Genomic DNA, 18,568 nt, shown 5'->3' on the forward strand with positions numbered 1-18,568 from the left:
AAAATGTTCTGCTGGACAACAGCAAACAGCAAAACATCACTAACATATTATGAGTGCTGCTTCAGGTTAACAAAAACACCCCCGTTCCCCAGAACTTTAAACTGATGGGGGGAGGGATGCTCAAATACCACGGATCCGAAAAGCCACAACTCCCCCCCGACCCCCTCCTCCTTGAAGGAACCTGAAAAGAACTTTGACTGATGGGTGCCAGGGACTGCGGCTGCCCTGGGAAATCAGAACCGAGCAGCACATTTGGTGTAATGCAATGAGCCACCACCCTCTTGAAGAAAGCCGAGGCAAGTCGATGGCCCAGTTTTGCACCCCGGAACATGCTGCCTGGCTTTGTGGGTGGATGCCCCAGTGCAGCACATTTCCCGACCGGACTCCCTGGAGCTGAGGCTGTAAGTTGCAGAACGCCCTCTAGCCAAAGCCAGGCTGAAGACACTGACAAGCCACCCCGCATCTGACACTGAAAGTCACAATGCTGTTGACGCCAACTGATGAACAGCCTGTAATTGCAATAAAATGTAACCTTGATGAGGCGGCGAGGGCAGCAGCGCAGCCCAGCCCTTTGGTGCGTTTTAAAGGGACTAGTTGAAAACAGTTCAGGAAGTGACAAGCCTATTTCCTCTCTGTTAGCAGATCGGTACGAAGCACTCCAGATCCAGCAGGGGAGTCTTGCGGGCTCCTTCTGGAGACGGATGCTGCCAACCGTACCAAGGAGCAAAACAGCCGGGTGCTGGAGGATGGGGACTTAATACAAAGAGACCGAGTAAGAGATCCCGCCAGATGGGTCGCTTTCTTAATGACATGCTGGGCATTCGCCTTGTCTCCTCTCCCCTTTTCCCCATTCCCCTGCCAGTGGTCTGGCCCTGAGCAGATATTGTTGCAATGTGTAAAATAGTAGAGCTGGGACACTTTTATTCTCTTCTTGGAGAGAGAGAGAGAGAAAGAGAGACTGGCCTGATGGCTTGAGGTGGAGGCTATTTATTTAATAATTTGTTTGTTTGTTTCTCTTTGTGCTTGACTGGCTCGCCTGCAGCTGAAGGGATGGTACAGGGAAGTGCCCGGGTGAAGCCAAACGAAGCAAGCAAGGGAGCAGGGTCCCGCTGAAAGTCAGGTCTTTGCATCCAGAAAAAAGGCAGAGCGAGCGAGCCAGCCAGCGGATGATTGATCCTGCGGTATTCGTTTTTATCCGGTTTATAACTTCATCTTTCTCGGCTGTCATTACAGAGCCGTTGTTAGGGCAGAGCGAAGAGGAGGGATGCGGTAGGGAGGGGGGCGTCAGCTTTCCCAAAAGTTTCGGCATTATTACAAGACGGCGCTTTTGTTGATTGAACTTTGCAGTTTAGCCCAGAGAGCTGGATACTGAGCCGCGCAGTTTTGTTTTGGTTTATTACTTTTGGACAGCTGTGGCTGCTGCTAGCCAGTGGGGGTTGCAACTGGAAGCGTGTTTAGGACCCCTCCGTGGTTGGATTTGTTGCTCTTCTGTTTGTGCTGGTTAAAAATTGCATGCGTTGCATTTGCACATGGCGATAGGATCCGTCCTTGAAAGGTTCTTGTAAAGTCACATTTTTGTAATACGTCATTGATTTGTCAGTCCCAGTGGAGTTTATTCCCCAAGCTTGATGGCTTTTCTCTGAGGGTTAAAAGAAAGAAGTAAATCTGATCATAAACAGGCTTGCAAAGCCGACATGCGTTCTGTTGTCCCTGAGTGCTTTATAGTCCACTCCAGAATAACATTTGTCCACAGTGCTCTATATATGTATGTAGGGCCCACTGAATACTGTAGCAGCAATATTTTCTGCAGCTACTTTAACTGGATATTGTGTCTCTTGTCACTCAGGCGTCACACTGCTGTGCTGAAATACAGCTCCTTAGTTCTTTATGCCTCAGTGTGTATTTTAGACATACTGTACTTTGATGGTGAACAAAGAACAGCTCTTAGCTCCCTATGATAAATGGTATTCGGCCTCCTACAGGCTATACTCTTGAGCATTATATATACATTATGTTCTTTGACTATAGGGTACCACTGATAAACTGTACATTTTAACTTTAGGTGCATGTGTGTCAATGCTTTTGTACAAGCCGGTGTATACGTTCCTATATTCAAAGCAAATTAGCGCTATGGTTGGCTGTTGTCAAATATGATGTTAGGATTTATTGCTCCCTTATCTTTTTTGGGGTTGTCTTAAGGCCAGTACAAATGTTTTCTATATGCTGACAGAGATATTCAAATAGCTTTTCCTCATTAAAACACGATAGCATAGTTCCATGTGACTTCCTTGCATATGTGCTAATAGCTGTACTCCCTGGTAATAGCAGACTGATTTCTTGCTGAGCCTACTTAAAGCAGGCAAATAGATGGCGGCAGCATTAACTGGCCCATATGGTATATGATCTTGTTAGCCGAGAAAATCATGTATGTGAAAACTCATTACTAATGCTGACAAAAGTAACAGCTAGTCTTGTGAAATTATTATATTTGTTGTCAATTTTGTCATAGGCTCTGATTTCATCTTAATTCTAATACACTCTGTGACAAACCTGGTGTAGCTAAGATTTGAGACTGGGTTATTACGTGTTAATACTCTGTGCACTTTTTCCACCATAAAATAAGTTGGGAATGGAAACAAACTGTGTGTGTCTCCATATTTGTATTAAGCAACAGAGAGTCCTGTGGCACCTTTAAGACTAACAAAAGCTTATGCTCCAATACATCTGTTAGTCTTAAAGGTGCCACAGGACTCTCTGTTGCTTTTTACAGATCCAGACTAACACGGCTATCCCTCTGATACTTGACATATTTGTATTCCTACCCATTTTTTGGATCATGGGTATATTATATCCTTGCTGAAATGATGTAAGATTGTGCTTTCATTTGTACTCCCAGCGGTACGGTGCATACAGACTGCCCTGAGTTCAGGAGACTTTAGTGGAGAGTTGGTTATAGAGAAGCTGTATCAAGCTATAGAACCAAGCAAACTATAATGGTGAAGCTGGCATGTGCTGAGAAAATGGCATCCATTAGGTGCTTTAATGTACATTTGTTGCAGGAAAAACGGACAAATTCAAGACAAATTTATATAGCCTAGTCAATGAGGGTTGGGGATGGAGTTACCCTTCAAGAGTTTGGGCTGTAGTGAACAACCGTTTCTCTTGTGTTAGTATTTGTATGCTCTGCCTGTGTAATTTTTTTTCTGAATGTATCAATTTATTCCATTGTCCTTCCAGACTGGGAGTAATGGTTAGCACAGCTGAAACTTGAAAGTTCAAACCACCAGCTACAAAACTCTGATCCACCTAGCTGTACCAGGACTTAAATGCACAGCAGGACGGAATTTGACTGAACGTATTGCATTGACACACTTGCCAGCGCCATCTTTAGCCATTTACAACTTTTCCCTTCAATGAGTCCCTCATTTCTTCACATTATTTCTTCCTGTTGGTAGCCATATTGTAGAATTTTACTTCCTGATACCAGGGGTGAGGGGCTTATCTAAGTATTATTAGGTGAATCGGTCCAACAGAGAGTAATGAAGAGCAATTTGACTACCTTTATAGAGAAGTCCAAAGGAGTTGAATACATCTGGGTTTTACATACATTTAATTGGGTTCTGTAGAAATTATTCTACAATCTCTGAAGTAGTTTAGCCATTCTACAACGTACTATAGCAAGGATACATTTCTCCACTAAATTATATGGGATTGTTCAAAATACCTACAGAGAGGTTATCATTTTCTTTGAATTGTTTAAGACTTTTCTCCCCAGGAGTCTTAAAAGATTTAATTTCCTTGACATCAAATAATATATATGGCGTTTGTAACAGAGTGCAAGGTCATGCACAATGAGTAGTTCAAAGGATTCATTTTCCATGCAGCCAGCATATATATCTTTAGCAGTCTTCAACTGGATTTGTAGTTTGGAAATGTACCCATCTGCTTAAAAATCTCTCTAATGTGACATAAAAAAAAAGGTAGGAATAATTTGTTATATAACATGCTGATAAACTCAGCTTCAGCTGGAGATTCAAACCAGATGTGGATGTTTTCTTTTTAAATGCTCAAACAACAGTAAGAGTATATTCTGACAAATTAAAAGCTACTTGCAAATGGCAAAGGTAACATTATCTTGGAATAACCATTTTTGTAAAAATACTGAACACTTTGAGTGGCTTTACATTTTCTTCTTCTATCCTATTTAGTTCCATCACCTTTTAGCCAGATTCTTCATCCCTCTCTTGAAGGAGCCATTTTCTAAACAGCAGTGATGCACATGGCATCTGCATGGCCTGGCCTGCTCAGCTCTGTCCCTCTCCTAGCAGCACAGCTATGATTTCTGAACAATACACAGAGTATTAGAGTATAGAATGTGTCACTGTAATAGTTCTCAACTAACAAAGTGCCCAATCCTGTAAGATAATGAGTGCCTTCAACTGCAACTGAGCTAGGACTAAATATTTACTAAGTCTGGTTGAAAAACCAGAAAATTTAAGATAGAATTTCTGTAGAAAATTTTTGGGTTGCTCAAAAAACCAAATTCTTTATGAAAAATGTTGTCAACATTTTCAAAATCTGAATGCTTTGATCAGCTCTAATATTTACCTATGTGGGGCCTGAGCCCACTGTAATTTTTGGGAGGAATATTCCACATTTGGAGAGAAAGAGGGAAACATTTTTTTGTCATAAAAAAATTAAAATAAAGGCACAGTGTGTGAAGTGTGTATGTAGGTGAGAGAGAGAAAATTTGCAAGGGGTCGCAGACCCAGCCCCCCGGCCTCCCAAATTGAGCTAGGTGGATGAAGGGCACACTTTAAGCACTGTTTTACCAAAGATGCTGCTCCTAGATTCTGATAGATTCTCCCCCCACACTCCCTTTTTTTCAGACCACTTTAAGCAGCACTGTTAAGGCTGTTTGAAGCTGCTCAGAGGTTTGGAATGTTAGAAGTAGCCCTGATGTAGCTGCATTAATGGGCAGAATGCAGGTGGGGGCAGTCAAAGGTGCATGATAAGTGCCATTTACTACATGCTTCAAACAGCTGCCATTTTTAAAAAAACGTCTGCCATACAAGCGTTTCTTTCTTTCTTTCACCGTCAGAGGTAGAATTTCCCTCCCCAAATTAAACTGGCTTTAGAATGGCTACTGAAGACACACTGTGCTACATACATTCACAGAACGAGATGATCCGCAGCAGAAATTGCTTGCACTCTTTTCCATTTCAAAAGTGGGAAGGCAATTTTTGTTTCTGAATTTCCAGATTCAATTTTTTTGTTTCCAGGTCAGATCTAAAAGAGGAAGGGTTATATTTCCTGGTTCTGGTTTGGTTACAGGCCCGGTTTCAGAGGACAACTTACACGAGACTTCTATCTTATAAGGCAGATATCTTGTGAGAAAATCTCAGTTATGCAGCACTATCTAATCTGAACCTAGACCTGAATCATAGTCCTGACCCAGCTCTGAACCTGATCCCTAGTATAAATGAATCAATATCTGATCCACTGCCCTCTATTGCTCAGAATCAGTATATGTAGGCTGAGCAGGCAGTGTACAACTCAGATCCAGAATTGATTTAGGCTAGGGTTCTGATATTATACAATCCACTACAATTATGTATGTAATTATTTATATAATTTTAGTGTATTTTTTCAATATAACAGGTCGTGATTCAATTTCAACAACTTAAATGGCACAGTAAGGCATACAACTTTTGCCAGAATCAATCTACAATAGATTTGTGAGAACAGGTTTAAAGAAGGATTTTCCAGTGCATGAATAGAGGTGTAACTGTGTTTTATACAATGTGTCCATTTTATATTACTGTTCAAGTTCTGATTTTGTGACAGGCTGCTACATGTTTTGAGGCTGTTTCTTCCATCCTTTCCTTTGTCCCAAAGTTCGACAGGGTTTCTCTCCCTCACTCTGTCGAGAACACTCCTTAGCTATTTCTGAGAGTGGACAAAGGAAATATATTTTCTGTGTTTTTCCTACAAAATCCCAGTTAAAGAAAGAAAAACAAAACAAACTAACAAAACCAATTTGAATGGTCTGATTCTGATTCACACCCTTTCACACCGATGTGAAATTAACTTCATTTGAGTGCTTCGTGATTGACATCAGTCTACATCAGGGCAGAATTTGGACCAAATAGGTGAAGCAGTGAGAACTGCCAAAGTTGTTCACTAGTATTTAAAGGGTTTAGCCAACAGAACCAGCCTAGGGGTTTGGGATCCTCTTGGCATGTTGTGAGAGGGAGGAAATGATCATTCTTGTAAAATGCCTGCATCCAAAGCAACTCTGTATCTTAGGGTGAAAAAACACTGAGGACAAGGTCTTGTTTCTTCTGGTGCAATGGAGAAGGAGGACAGCCACAGTAGCATGAAAGAGCTAGGAGATGTTTGTACAGTGGAAACTGAAGAGTTAAGGGCATCTTTTTTAGGAACAGAGACCTGTGTTGTTGCTTTTTACCCCTCTTTCCCTGACAGGGAAGGGAGGGCGAAGAGTGTGTGGAAGAAACGATTAGGGGAAATACAAATATTTGAAGGGCCCTGGAGGACTTTGCATTTCAAAGGTTACACTTTGTAGAATTTCGTATCATATCACCATGGGGTTTCATTTCTTTAAGGCTTCCCTCTCTCCTTCTTCTGCTGGGGACAATGGCTGGGCAAGCTTGGCAATCTGCACCAGGAACCTGTGTTTTGCATTGCAGAGGTCCTTGCAAAGCCATTTAAGAAATATCATACTAACAGCCTCTCTTGTGTGTCTGATCCCAGGAGAACTAAATATAAACTAATCAGCATAAGAGAAGGGAATTTTCCACCATACTACTCTGGTGAGATTGTGAGTGTATCAGCCACTAACAAGACCTGAACCTGAATGGCTGCAAATAGATATCAGAGCTCTTCATTAGCATGTAGGAAAATTCAGATTTGCACACTATCCCCATGAATATTATGAATGGAATTTTATCAGAGTGCAAATTCCAGGCCTATAAAATTAGTGCTATTCAGAATGCAGACCTACTAGCATGTTTGTTAGACTAGATGCTACAGTGATGTGTGTATTAGAAATGCCTAGGAGAGACAGATATGACATTTCAGAGAGAAATCTAATTCATCTATCTACCTATCTGCTTTTATGGCCCTCTTACCATATGCTCTGGACACCTCTGTAATGATAGAATTCATTATATGTCATGTGGAGCATGGACCTGATTTTGACCAGGCTCACACTGGTGTGAATCAGGAATATCTCCACTGAAGTTGCTGGAGCTGATTCCCCTCTCACACCAGTTTTGCAAAAGTTTTACTGCCTTCCATTGAGTTACTCCTGATTTTTACTGGAGTAAGGAAGAGCAGAATCATGCCCGAGAGCTTCTGTTTTGTTCTCTTATTTTGCATATCAGTAATGTGCATGATATACGCATGATGAGGGAATTTATTGTTTTAAAACAATGTTATGCTACAAATTCAGAGCCCAGCCAACTCTGACCTAGCTATTTGCTTAGGCCAGTAATGCAGAACATGGCTTCGGTACAGTGAACCAGCTAACAGATCATGAGGCTGTTTTGATTTTTTTCATACTTTTATGGGTTGTCCACCTTTAGAAAGACAAAATTTCTAAGCAAGAGTTAAATTTTGAAGTTCAGCCCTGTTGATGTGAACCTCTGGATTCAGTAATACAGAGTTTGCATGCATGCATCTGCAAGTCATCAGCACATTAAATTTGTTTTGAACATTAAGAGCTTGACCCACTCAGAATTCACACCCAGAACTTCCATTGGTTTGAAGACGTTGTTTCATGGGTTCTAAACTTTGGGTATGTCTTCACTACCGGCCAGATTGGCGGGCAGCGATCGATCCAACAGGGATCGCTTTATTGTGTCTAGTCTAGACGTGATAAATGGATCCCCGAGCGCTCTCCCGTTAACTCCTGTACTCCAGCTCAGGGAGAGGCGCAGGCAGAGTTGACAGGGGAGCAGCAGCAATCGACTCACTGTAGTGAAGACACCGCGGTAAGTCGATCTAAGTACATCGACTTCAGCTACGTTATTCACGTAGCTGAAGTTGCGTAACTTAGATTGAGTCCCTCCACCCCACCCCAGTGTAGACCAGGCCTTTGTCTAATAAGATTTGCAGAAGAAAAAGCCTGCTATCACAAGGGCACTCTGGGGAAGAAATTGTTTGACATTAATAAATGCAGAAGTATAGAAACCACAACAAATGCCAGTCATTCTTAATAGTAGAGGGACAAATTCATCCCAGTGTAATTCTGTAGTAATAATTGTATTTAAATTGAAGGTTAAAAATTAGAATAATGAATGCAAAATCTGCTGTGCTCATTTTGTGCGTTGTACCAAAAAGGGCCCAAGCGAACCTTGGTCATGGTTTTTGCTTTCAGAAGATTAAATATAGCAGCAGGATTGGTGTTGCTGTAGTGCAGCCCATTTGAGTCATCCCTTGGGTTATGTAATTCCCTATTTTCATTGAAGTTGGCCATAAAGTTTGCTTTTGGCAGCCAAAGGCTTAGCAGTTTTTAAATTATACTGTGCTGTAGGTACTGGAATGAAGTGAACAAAAAGAGTTTTATGTTTGTGCCATATCTTTACAAATATGAGGCTTTGTTAGAAATGAAATTTGGCAGATGTTGATATAGCAGTTTAAAAATTTGCCAATTCTCTTGGTTGCCAGTTCAAAACCAGCTTAATCGGAAATGACCAGAATCTTTATGATGAGAAATGAGGTTTGGTGAGTGCAGTCACAAAAACAAGCACAACTGGTATAAATCCACAACTTTGTTGACAGTCTCAGTAAAGGGGCTGAGAATTGGCTGGGTGTGAAGGTGAAGCTATCCTTTTACTCCTAAATATAATATCCTTCTAGGTCAGACTTAAAACACATTATTGGAGTCCTGTGGGGAAGCAAACCTTGCAATTGCTTGTGATGTAAGATAGGAGGACTTCAGTCTCCACAGGGGGTTCAAGTACCTTTCCCTTGCACTAAATTTGCATCAAAGCATCAAAATGCTAAGGAAAAGTACAAGAGAATAGCACAAGCATGTAGGGACAAAATGTAGAAAGGCTAAAGCACAAAATGAGTTACATCTAAAAAGAGACATAAAATGCAATAAGAAGATGTTTTATAAATACATAAGGAGCAAGAGAAAGATGAAGGAAAGTGTAGGTCCTCTACTTAGTGAGGTAGGCGAGCTAATAATGGAGGATATCAAGAGAGCCTAGGCATGTAATGAGTGTTTTGCCTCAGTCTTCTTCTTCATCCCATGGCCTTCCAGGCATCCATCCACTCTCCAGTATAAATGAAAAGCAGACTGCTCTCATTTATGCTGGGTGTCAGTAGCCCCAAGGAGCTACTCCCACAGCTGAGGAACAGCCGGGTGAACTGGAGACCCAGCCATGCCTCTTTAGTCAGTAGCCAGAATGTGTGTGTGGGTGGGGAGGGGGGGGGGGAGGGGGCGTTATAGGAGATGCTATGCCAACTCTAAACTACCTGAGGATTCCCTTGTGCCAGTGGAGTGATATAAAGCAATCCAACAGGCCAACCAATCACAACACTGTTGCTTTGAAGTGGCCATTTGATGTGTTTTCAGTATTTCTGTGTTGGAATTCAGTTGCCATAACTAGGGCGTCTCTATCATGAAAGGTACTGGGACTTCTTAGTTCCAGCTCTGGTTCACCCGAAAGATCAGAAAGTCACTTTAAGAGATGTTTTGTTTTGTGTCTGTAATGCACATCTCCAGAAGCTTAGTTATGTGGCCATGTTTTGCCTTTGTTCTGCATGTGGATCAAGGCCTATGGTTCTATTTATTTAGACTGACCCTAACTTACACATTACGGGAAACACTCACAGAGTCTCTTTGGTCATCACCAATGCAACCTTCTACATTATATTTAGGATTTCTAGTTTTAGGTTTCAGGTTGTGGAGAAGAAATGATGAAACTAGTCCAACTCATTTTTCAGAGTTTAGTTTTTAAATCAGCACTCGTGCTAGCTATTTTGAAATATCAAATTGTGTTGCGGCCTGCTGTTCTTCTGCATTGATGCTCCTCATGGTGACGTTATTATGAAAACTGGTTTTAAATCTGGTAAAAGTTTGAGGTATCTATCTCATTTATTTCACATAGCACATATTGTATACTCCACTCATATGCCAACAGGTTGTTTCTGATTGTTTCTGTAAAGGTTTCTTGAGTGGCAATATGTCTGGTATAATCAGAGGTTCTCTAATATGGTTTGGTAGGAGCAGAGAGATTTCTCCCTGTAGACAGCAGTAGTGTTTTATAGGATAGCTTTTAATAGGGAGGCATCGTTGTCTAATGGTTAGAGCATGGAACTTGGGGTCAAGAGACCTGGCTTCTAGTCTCAGCTTTATCATTGACTAACTGTGTGACCATGGGCAAGTCATTTTCCCCCTCTGTGTCTTAGTTGCCTCATCTATGAAATAGGAATAATAATACTTATCAATCTTTGCAAAGTGCTATGGATGTAAAGTTTTAGGTACAAAATCAAGCCTTCTGTGCTTGAAAATAGTCATACATGTCATGAAGTCACTTTAAGTGTATGTTACTAAAACCCATTATGTTTTTTTTTTTTGCCACAGCCATTAAAAAACAATATCATATAACATTTTTGAAGGGGCAAGTTTTAATACTATTAAATAGATGTCAAAACATACCATCGAGTGCAAGAACTGAAAATCCATTACAATTAGGAAGACACAGAAAGCATTAAAAGAAAAATCTACATTAGTCTTTTGTAGCATCTCCATTAACCTAGAAAAGATAACCCATTTATTGAAATATCAGTTGTGTTATAATTGAAATATAATGCAGTAGAGAGTGTTTTGCACAATGAAAGGATCATGTTTAAAGAAGATTTAAAGTTACTGATAGGTTCATTTGGAAACTTATTCACCCACAGTTTCTGTTGCTCATTGTGTATGCTGTTGGTCAAAATTTCTTTTCCCATGGAGGTTTTGGATGAATTGTTATTATTGGACACAGGTCAGGAGGGGCAGAGACTGGGTAAAATTGCAAACATTTTTCATACTTGCTATCTAGAACGCTAAACATTGGCTAAATAATTCAGACTATAGATGCGATCCTGTTTCCACTGATGTGAAAGGGAGTTTTGTCATTGATTTCAGTGGGTGATGGAGCAGGTCCTAGATCTCTATAAAAATTAACTACTCTGGCTATAAACCTATGAAACTAAATGAATGTACATGAATTGCATGTAGGAGATCTACTCTTTGTCTATATATATGTATTGAAGTGAGCAATTTAATAACTCTGAATTCTTTGGAAACAAATTTATCCCAAGACTTCCCAAAAAATTCCATGAATATAATACATACTCTTATATGTTTTGACAAATTAAGTATTTTTAACTTCATTTTTAAAATTCAAACTCTTTTATGTGATTGATTGGTTTGCTAGCACCCTTGTTATATGCAAACTATTGTTTTAGCTGTGTGCATGCCTCTTGTGTACTGTGACAATGCTGTAATTCACAGTCACAATAAGATTACAGATTTTAAAATAATAATGTCAGAACTGAACTGAAAGTCCAAATTACAGACAGCGGGTCTGATTTTTCAACCCTTACTTGTGGTTAGTAGCACTTACACATAGTCCCATTGACTTCACTGGAACACACTACTTTTCAGCATGTAAATTCAAACTAATTAGGGAGTATTAAGTTGAGCTTTATTCCTTTTTAAGGATATCTCAGTATGGTACAAAGCACTGCAAATGGAAGTGAGTCTGTCACACTGACAGAATAGTTCTCAGTTATTGAAGAAACCCTATTTTCCACTCTATGCATCTGATGAAGTGAGTTCTAGCCCACAAAAGCTTATGTCCAAATAAATTTGTTAGTCTCTAAGGTGCTACAAGGACTTCTCGTTGTTTTTGCTGATGCACACTAACACGGCTACCACTCCGAAACCTGGAAGTTCTGTCACCATCATGTGCCTATTAAACTTAGCCATTCTCCACACTAACTTCATAATGTCTACTTGTGTGCATCAAGGGAAAATCCTGATGTCCTTACTCAGTTCTTCCCAACGGTTTCTCCAAGTTGTGACTGAGTAAAACTTCAAGATTGGGCCCACAGACAAACTTCTAAAAGCAACAAACATTAACTATCTATTCTTTGATATTTATAAGAATCCTATCACCTTAGTTCTTAAGAACTTTACCATTTTCCATTCTATGGACAGCAGACACTGACTTTAGCATAAAAACAATGTCTTCTCTTTTAATACTATGTGCTGTTAGTTTTTCCATGCATACTCCTCATATTGACCGTCTAACCTACAAAAATGTGACCACTAGAAAACTCTCTCATGTATTAATTGGCAGCAGATACATGCTAAAAGCTAATCAATAAGGAAGAACTCAAGAGAAGAGTGAAATCATTTTACACGGGTTGCAAGTATGAATTGGGCATTCTGTTGGATATGGGTAGTCCAAATGTTTTCAGAAAACAAGAGGACTCTGGGTAGATGGATTTCTGCTCTGTTTAAAACTGGAGTAGGAGAGATGGAGCATGGTTTGATGTAAGAGTAGAATTAGCTCTAGTGTTTTAAATTATTGGGTTTGTCATGAATGAGCCAATCATCAGTTTCACCCACACAACAGCTTTTAATTTAATGGAATCTTTATTAATCCTTTACACCTGACGTAACTTTTGACACCTAATGTGATAAAAAGTCATATTTTGTGTTCTAACATTTCAGAATAATATCTGTACAATTTTTAAGTAGTTTTCATCCTTAAGGATCTCAAAATACTTCGCAAATTTTTTCAGTAGTGTTCAGCATTTACAGTTGTTAAAAAATCAGTACAGTGTGCATTTTGCATAGACTTTTTCCTGTAATAAATACATCATTTTACTAGGTGTTATTATTTACTTATATGACGCCAAAGGTGTGCATGCTGCTTTACATATATGGAGGGAGACAAGTTCCCTGCCCTGAATATAAAGTATCTTATAAAATGAGATAATCTCTCTAGCAAGAGAACTAATTAGGGAACCCTTTGATATGCACACATAATCCCTACTGTTGCTAATGAGAATTGCATGATTTTATTGAGGGCAGAATATTATTTACTTTTTCTATGACTGAAGATTGATTGAAACATATCCTCAGCTGCTGCCAGCTGGCTCTCAATGGAGCTGTGCTAGTTTACACTGGCCCATTTTTTAAAAAGAGGAAACATGTCTAACATAGAATATGCCCATTCAGAGAAACAGGGCTTCTAATATGCAGAAAACAAAAGCCCATCCAGGAGATACTAGCGCTGAGTCAACTTTCATTATCTTGAAAGAGAGTCAGAAACTTTCCTTTTTCTTTCTCACATACTTTTCTAAGCGAAGCGAGGCCCCTTTAAGAGAGAATCATAATAGTAAAAGTGGGACTAAAATAAAATGAAACATAAATCAATTAACATCAAAAAGCAAAAGTAGCTACAGAACCTAAAGAGGGTTGTACCATGGGGTGAAAGTGCAACACCAGTATTTCATGGGAGGGATGGAACAAACTACCTCACCAGGCCAGAAGAAGCCAAGTTTTAAATGTCCAGTAGAGCTTATAAGTGAGTCTTTTTGCATTGGACAGTGCAGTCACACACAGAATTCTGGAAGGGTTTCTTTAAATCCATGAAGAAGCCAAGAAATGGTTACCAGTATCTGATCATAGACCTTTGGTTTGTCCTTTCTTTGGAAGGAAATACATGCAAATGTTGCTGTCTCTAAAAAGGGGTTGATGCATGTTAATCAAGTAATGTTAGGTAATTACAGTACCGCCAACTCTCGCAATGTTTAGTGTGTTTCTTAAATCCCCAGCCACTGGAGTCAAGAGATTTTAAATGAAAGCTGAGCTTCTCATGCAAAGCAATGCATTATGAACCCAGTCATGGTTGCCAAGGAATGCTTGAAAATGTGAAGCAAGTGCTCCCTAAAGGCTCAGAAACCAGTAGACAAAGGGAAAGAACCCAACATTTAAAAAACAAATCTAATGATTTTTAAGTCAATCTCATGATTTTGGGTGGCCTATCTCATGATTTTCAAATGCTTGGAGTTGGCAGTACTGTAATTAGTCCATGCAACGTGTTGATATGGATTTTCCCATGTAACAGGGATGAGTTTTCTAGCTTCTGTGTTTGCACTGAGGAATCATTCATTGTTGTGCACTGACAAAACAGCTGGCACAGTTGTTTATCCAAATAGCACAGGGACTGTGCTCAGCTTTGAAGTGGTGTCAGGATTCAGCATTGGGTCAGTTCTTCTCAGGATGTTGCTTCGGAAGAGAACTATGGTGAGACCAGAGCTACGCTGGAGGAGGCTCATGGGAGCCCTTAGTTAAAAATCATGGCTCAAAATGGGCTGGAACTTCTCTCTTTTGTTCTTCCCATTTCTCTGCTCCATATGTGAGCCCTGAGGAGTCCGTTTCACTTCTTGATTTTCATGGAGCAGAAGAGAGTGGGGAAGGAGGGAAGCAAGAAATGAAGCAGATGTTCTGTCTGAGGAGATGGCTAGAAGCACTTGTGGAAGCTGCTGCCTCACTTCATACCACCACAGTCTTGCTACCACAGTCTTCTTTCCTCAAAACCTCTCAGAAGTGAGAGGGGATAGAAGCCACCCAGAGAAGGCTGGAGTGTGAAAGAAGGTTGAGAAATCATGGACTAATTATAAACTTCAACCTGAGCCTTAACTTCTTTCTGACTTGATGTTAATATAGACTTCAGAATAATTATTTCTGAATACCATAAGTAGATAATTATTCACTAGCAAAGACTACAAAGTCAGCTTGCTGTTGGGGACATCAATGGGAAAATGCAGATTTTCTCTTTCGTGGACGTGCATGCAATTGTAAATGACTCAACACTGAAGGGAATTAAGCGGTATCTCAGAGGCAGCATTTGAAGAAAGCTGAAAATAAGGTGCTTGGTTCACCTGAATATAAGCAGATATCGGTTCATTTGTGTTTGCTTTTCAGTATCTCTTTCTAACACTTCAGAGGCAGATTAGACTGCTTTACTTGTGTTGGGGCATACTTGCTCAGATGAGTAATCTCAGCAGTTTAATGGACCTACTCATTTGAGAATGTGTGAATAAGAGTTCCCCACTGTGGCCCTCAGGGAACCACTTATGGGTCCAGAATTATATGAGTTCTAATCTCCTGCTGTTTCTACCCTCCAGGAACTGAAATACTATGAGAATACCAGATTTTATATCATTTCACCCCCCTAAAGGGCTCCCTGAGATGTTAAGATGCAAGTGAAACTATAGACATAAATACTAGACCCCCACATATATCTCACTAGAATGGTTTTCAAGAAAGCAACTTCTTCAGGTGGTACTTGGCATTGATTCAAAGGACAGTCATGGCAGGATGTTGCTTTGACTTCTTCAAAGAGGAAGACGTTATGTGAGAAAACATGGACAGGCTGAAGCAGCAGCTACTGTAACTCATCACAAAATTAAACCATTCCTGAATAGACAGATTCTGCCACTTTTATTCATATAGGGTACTGTCTTACTCTGTGAGTCTCATTAAAACAACAAGTCAAATTCTGCCAGTCTTACTCTCACTGTGTAGTGCCTTACTTCTCAAGTGGTCTGACTGAAATTAGTGGAATTACTTGTGACCCTTGGATTTTCCTCATTATCCAAAGACCTGAGAAACTTCTGAAGATATAAGTAATGTTGTCATGCTCATTTGCTTTTGACCTATGAAGGCGTCTGCATCCAATCTGTCCACATAGCTCGGATGGTGGGTCATATGCGACACAGATTTCCTATCAGTCTTTTCATCCTCTCAGTCCCTTACATCCCATCCCTGTTGAAGCTTCACAAAGTTCCATCAGCTCTGATGGATACTCTGATGTTCCAAATATAGAGCTGAGCATTGTAGTGTAGTTGGCAATCGCTAAAGGAAATTGCTTGAGCACTTCCCTCCAAAGCTTCCTTAATTTAGCATAGTGGATGCAAATAGTCATCTCTTTGCACTGATGAATTGTGAAGAACAGGAAGGGAGAGTTCCCTTCCCCTCTCTCTGTATTTCCATATCTCCACTGGAACTATCAATATTGGTTCCTTTGCAGCTTCCACATATAGGAACCATCTTCTGGTAACAGATTGTTGTGTGTTTAATGAATCTGAGGAAAACAAGAAATTTAAAGGCTTCAGGACTACATGAGTTTGCTGTTCAGTCTGCCAAATTCACACTAACTCAAACAACTCACAGAAGTTTGGCTTCTCATTCATTAAAGAGATTTATGTAAGGTACGGGGTTCCAAAATCTATTTCCAGGATTCTGGAGTGGCATTAACTATTTGCAAGCGTGAGATGAAATCCAAGTGGAGCTAACCAGTGTCTTTGTCACTTACACTCCTCATTACCATACAGAAAGGAATAACTGTCCAGACATTACCACCTCTGCAGGGGGAATCAGAGCAACCTAACTGGTAACCTACAGGACCTCAGAGTTATTAACACCAGAGTTACGAACTGACTGGTCAACCACACACCTCATTTGGAACCCGAAGTACGCAATCAGGCAGCAGCAGAGACAATAGCAAATACAGTACAGGACTGTTCTAAAAAAATAAAGGGAAAGTTTAAAAAAAAGATTTGGCAAGGTAAGGAACCTGTTTCTGTGCTTGTTTCATTTAAATGAAGATGCTTAAAAGCAGCATTTTTCTTCTGCATAGTAAAGTTTCAAAGCTGTATTAAGTCAATGTTCAGTTGTAAACTTTTGAAAGAATAACCATAACATTTTGTTCAGAGTTATGAACATTTCAGAGTTACAAACAACCCCCTTTGCCAAGGTGTTCATAACTCTGAGGGTCTACAGTTGTCACTGTATTGGCTCAGTTGCCTAGGATCAGTGGGTTCTTTAGGAATGTGTCCGTGGAATAACATCCACTGTTATAATTCTAAGGCCTATTTCAGTCCACTGCAAGGGCCCTTAGTCAGTCAGTGTAGGGTACTCAAAAGCCATAGGCACAGAGAATCTATATATTCTAAAGAAACTAGAATAGTATTTAAAAAAGCAAGCCCTATTCTTTTCAAGTTGCAAAGAAAGCCTCCGTTGTATAACACTTTGCAGTGCTGGTTATTTTGAGCCAGCAGGCTAAAACAAACATACTAACATATGTGTGAGCTTCACCCACGTATCTCATCAGGAATCCAACTTCAGCTACAGTACCTGGGTGCGGCCAGTGAGATGTTAACACTAGATAATTAACACACTAATGTCCTTCTTAAATTATTGAAATGTACTAATAAGAGCTATAGCTAGTTTTCATTCTGTGGTTCCCTGAAAAGAAAAAAACAAAAACATCTCCAGCACTCCACTACTACCGTAGACATAAGACCCAGCTGTCCTATGCCAGCTGTGTGGTGTCAGAACAAAGATGTATATATTATTGTAATTGATGCGTTTGACCTTTTATCAACATTTATTATGGCATATTAGCTCAACTGCGTGACACTTTATCTGGCTTGCCTCAAATGAATAGCTACATCATTTCCTTCCACCCTTAGATTTAGATAGTTTCTCTCAGCACAGAGTCATTCTAGGCAGCCTTGTTCTTCAAATATTTTCCTTGGGCGGATGAATAGCTTAAAACCCTGTTTTTTGAAAGGGGTGGTTCTTTCTACATCAATGTGTTTTCGGAGGCTTTTCAACCAGTAGCCTAATGGAAAGCTCTAAGCTAACACCTCAGCAGTGGAAAGTGTCACTGAGAACATTCACTGAGAACATTCGCCTGTTCAGGTTATTCAATAACAAAGATTGCCCAATAACACAAATTATGACAATGGCAGTTAAGATTTTTGAACTGTCTCCAGCCCTACGGATTGTAACCATACTGATGGGATCTGTAATGGAATCTATACTAAATAATGGGTTTCGCATGCTTGTTGTGCCTAGATGACATACTTTATAGGTCATTGGGTTTGAGATCATTCTTCATAGGTCACTGGGTCAGATCATTCAGTGATCATTCAGTCTGTTTAGTTCATCTGAGCCATTAGAACTGTAGAACTTTCCTGACTGATCATTTTTCTAGGCTTTACACCAGACTCTACGATCTTAATGTCACCTTGTCACTAAGTCAACAATGCCAGGAGAGCTCTGCCTATCCAGGTTCAACCTTAAGAAAACAGAAAAAGCTGGCTTGCTAACATTGTCCTAACTTTTCCTGTGAAAGGCTGTGTTATCTGGTGGTGTAGGTGAATTTCACTAGTACTCAATCCATCCAGTCCCTCTCTGGTGATCACCACTGACACTGTGACATTGTTATAGGGAACACTTGCATTCTGAGGTACAGTTTTGCAGCTTAAACTTTCTGCAAGACAAATTCCTTCATATAAATCATCAAGAACTCTGAGCAAGCAAGTCCTGAGCCCATCAAGAACTCTCTGCCTTTGGAGCATTATTGCCTGGCTGTAAGTAGATGGACATCATTTCACAAAGGTAGGCATTGACATGGGTATTAGTAATATTCAAAGTGTGTCTATGCTTTGAAAAACGGTT

General features: G+C 40.1%; 1 protein-coding gene across 3 annotated transcripts in view; it reads left to right on the forward strand.

The window, feature by feature from the left end:
• The first annotated feature begins 580 nt into the window (after positions 1-580).
• Positions 581-18,568, forward strand: part of FAM53B (family with sequence similarity 53 member B) — a 139,202-nt gene continuing 121,214 nt past the window's right edge. Inside the window, exon 1 of one of the 3 annotated variants that reach the window (XM_054035059.1) lies at positions 581-772. The gene's annotated coding sequence lies outside the window, so the exon portion shown is untranslated. The other 2 variants (XM_054035060.1, XM_054035061.1) reach the window with 2 other exon arrangements.

Source organism: Malaclemys terrapin, chromosome 7 (genome assembly GCF_027887155.1).
Source record: "Malaclemys terrapin pileata isolate rMalTer1 chromosome 7, rMalTer1.hap1, whole genome shotgun sequence".
NCBI classification, from domain to species: Eukaryota; Metazoa; Chordata; order Testudines; family Emydidae; genus Malaclemys; species Malaclemys terrapin.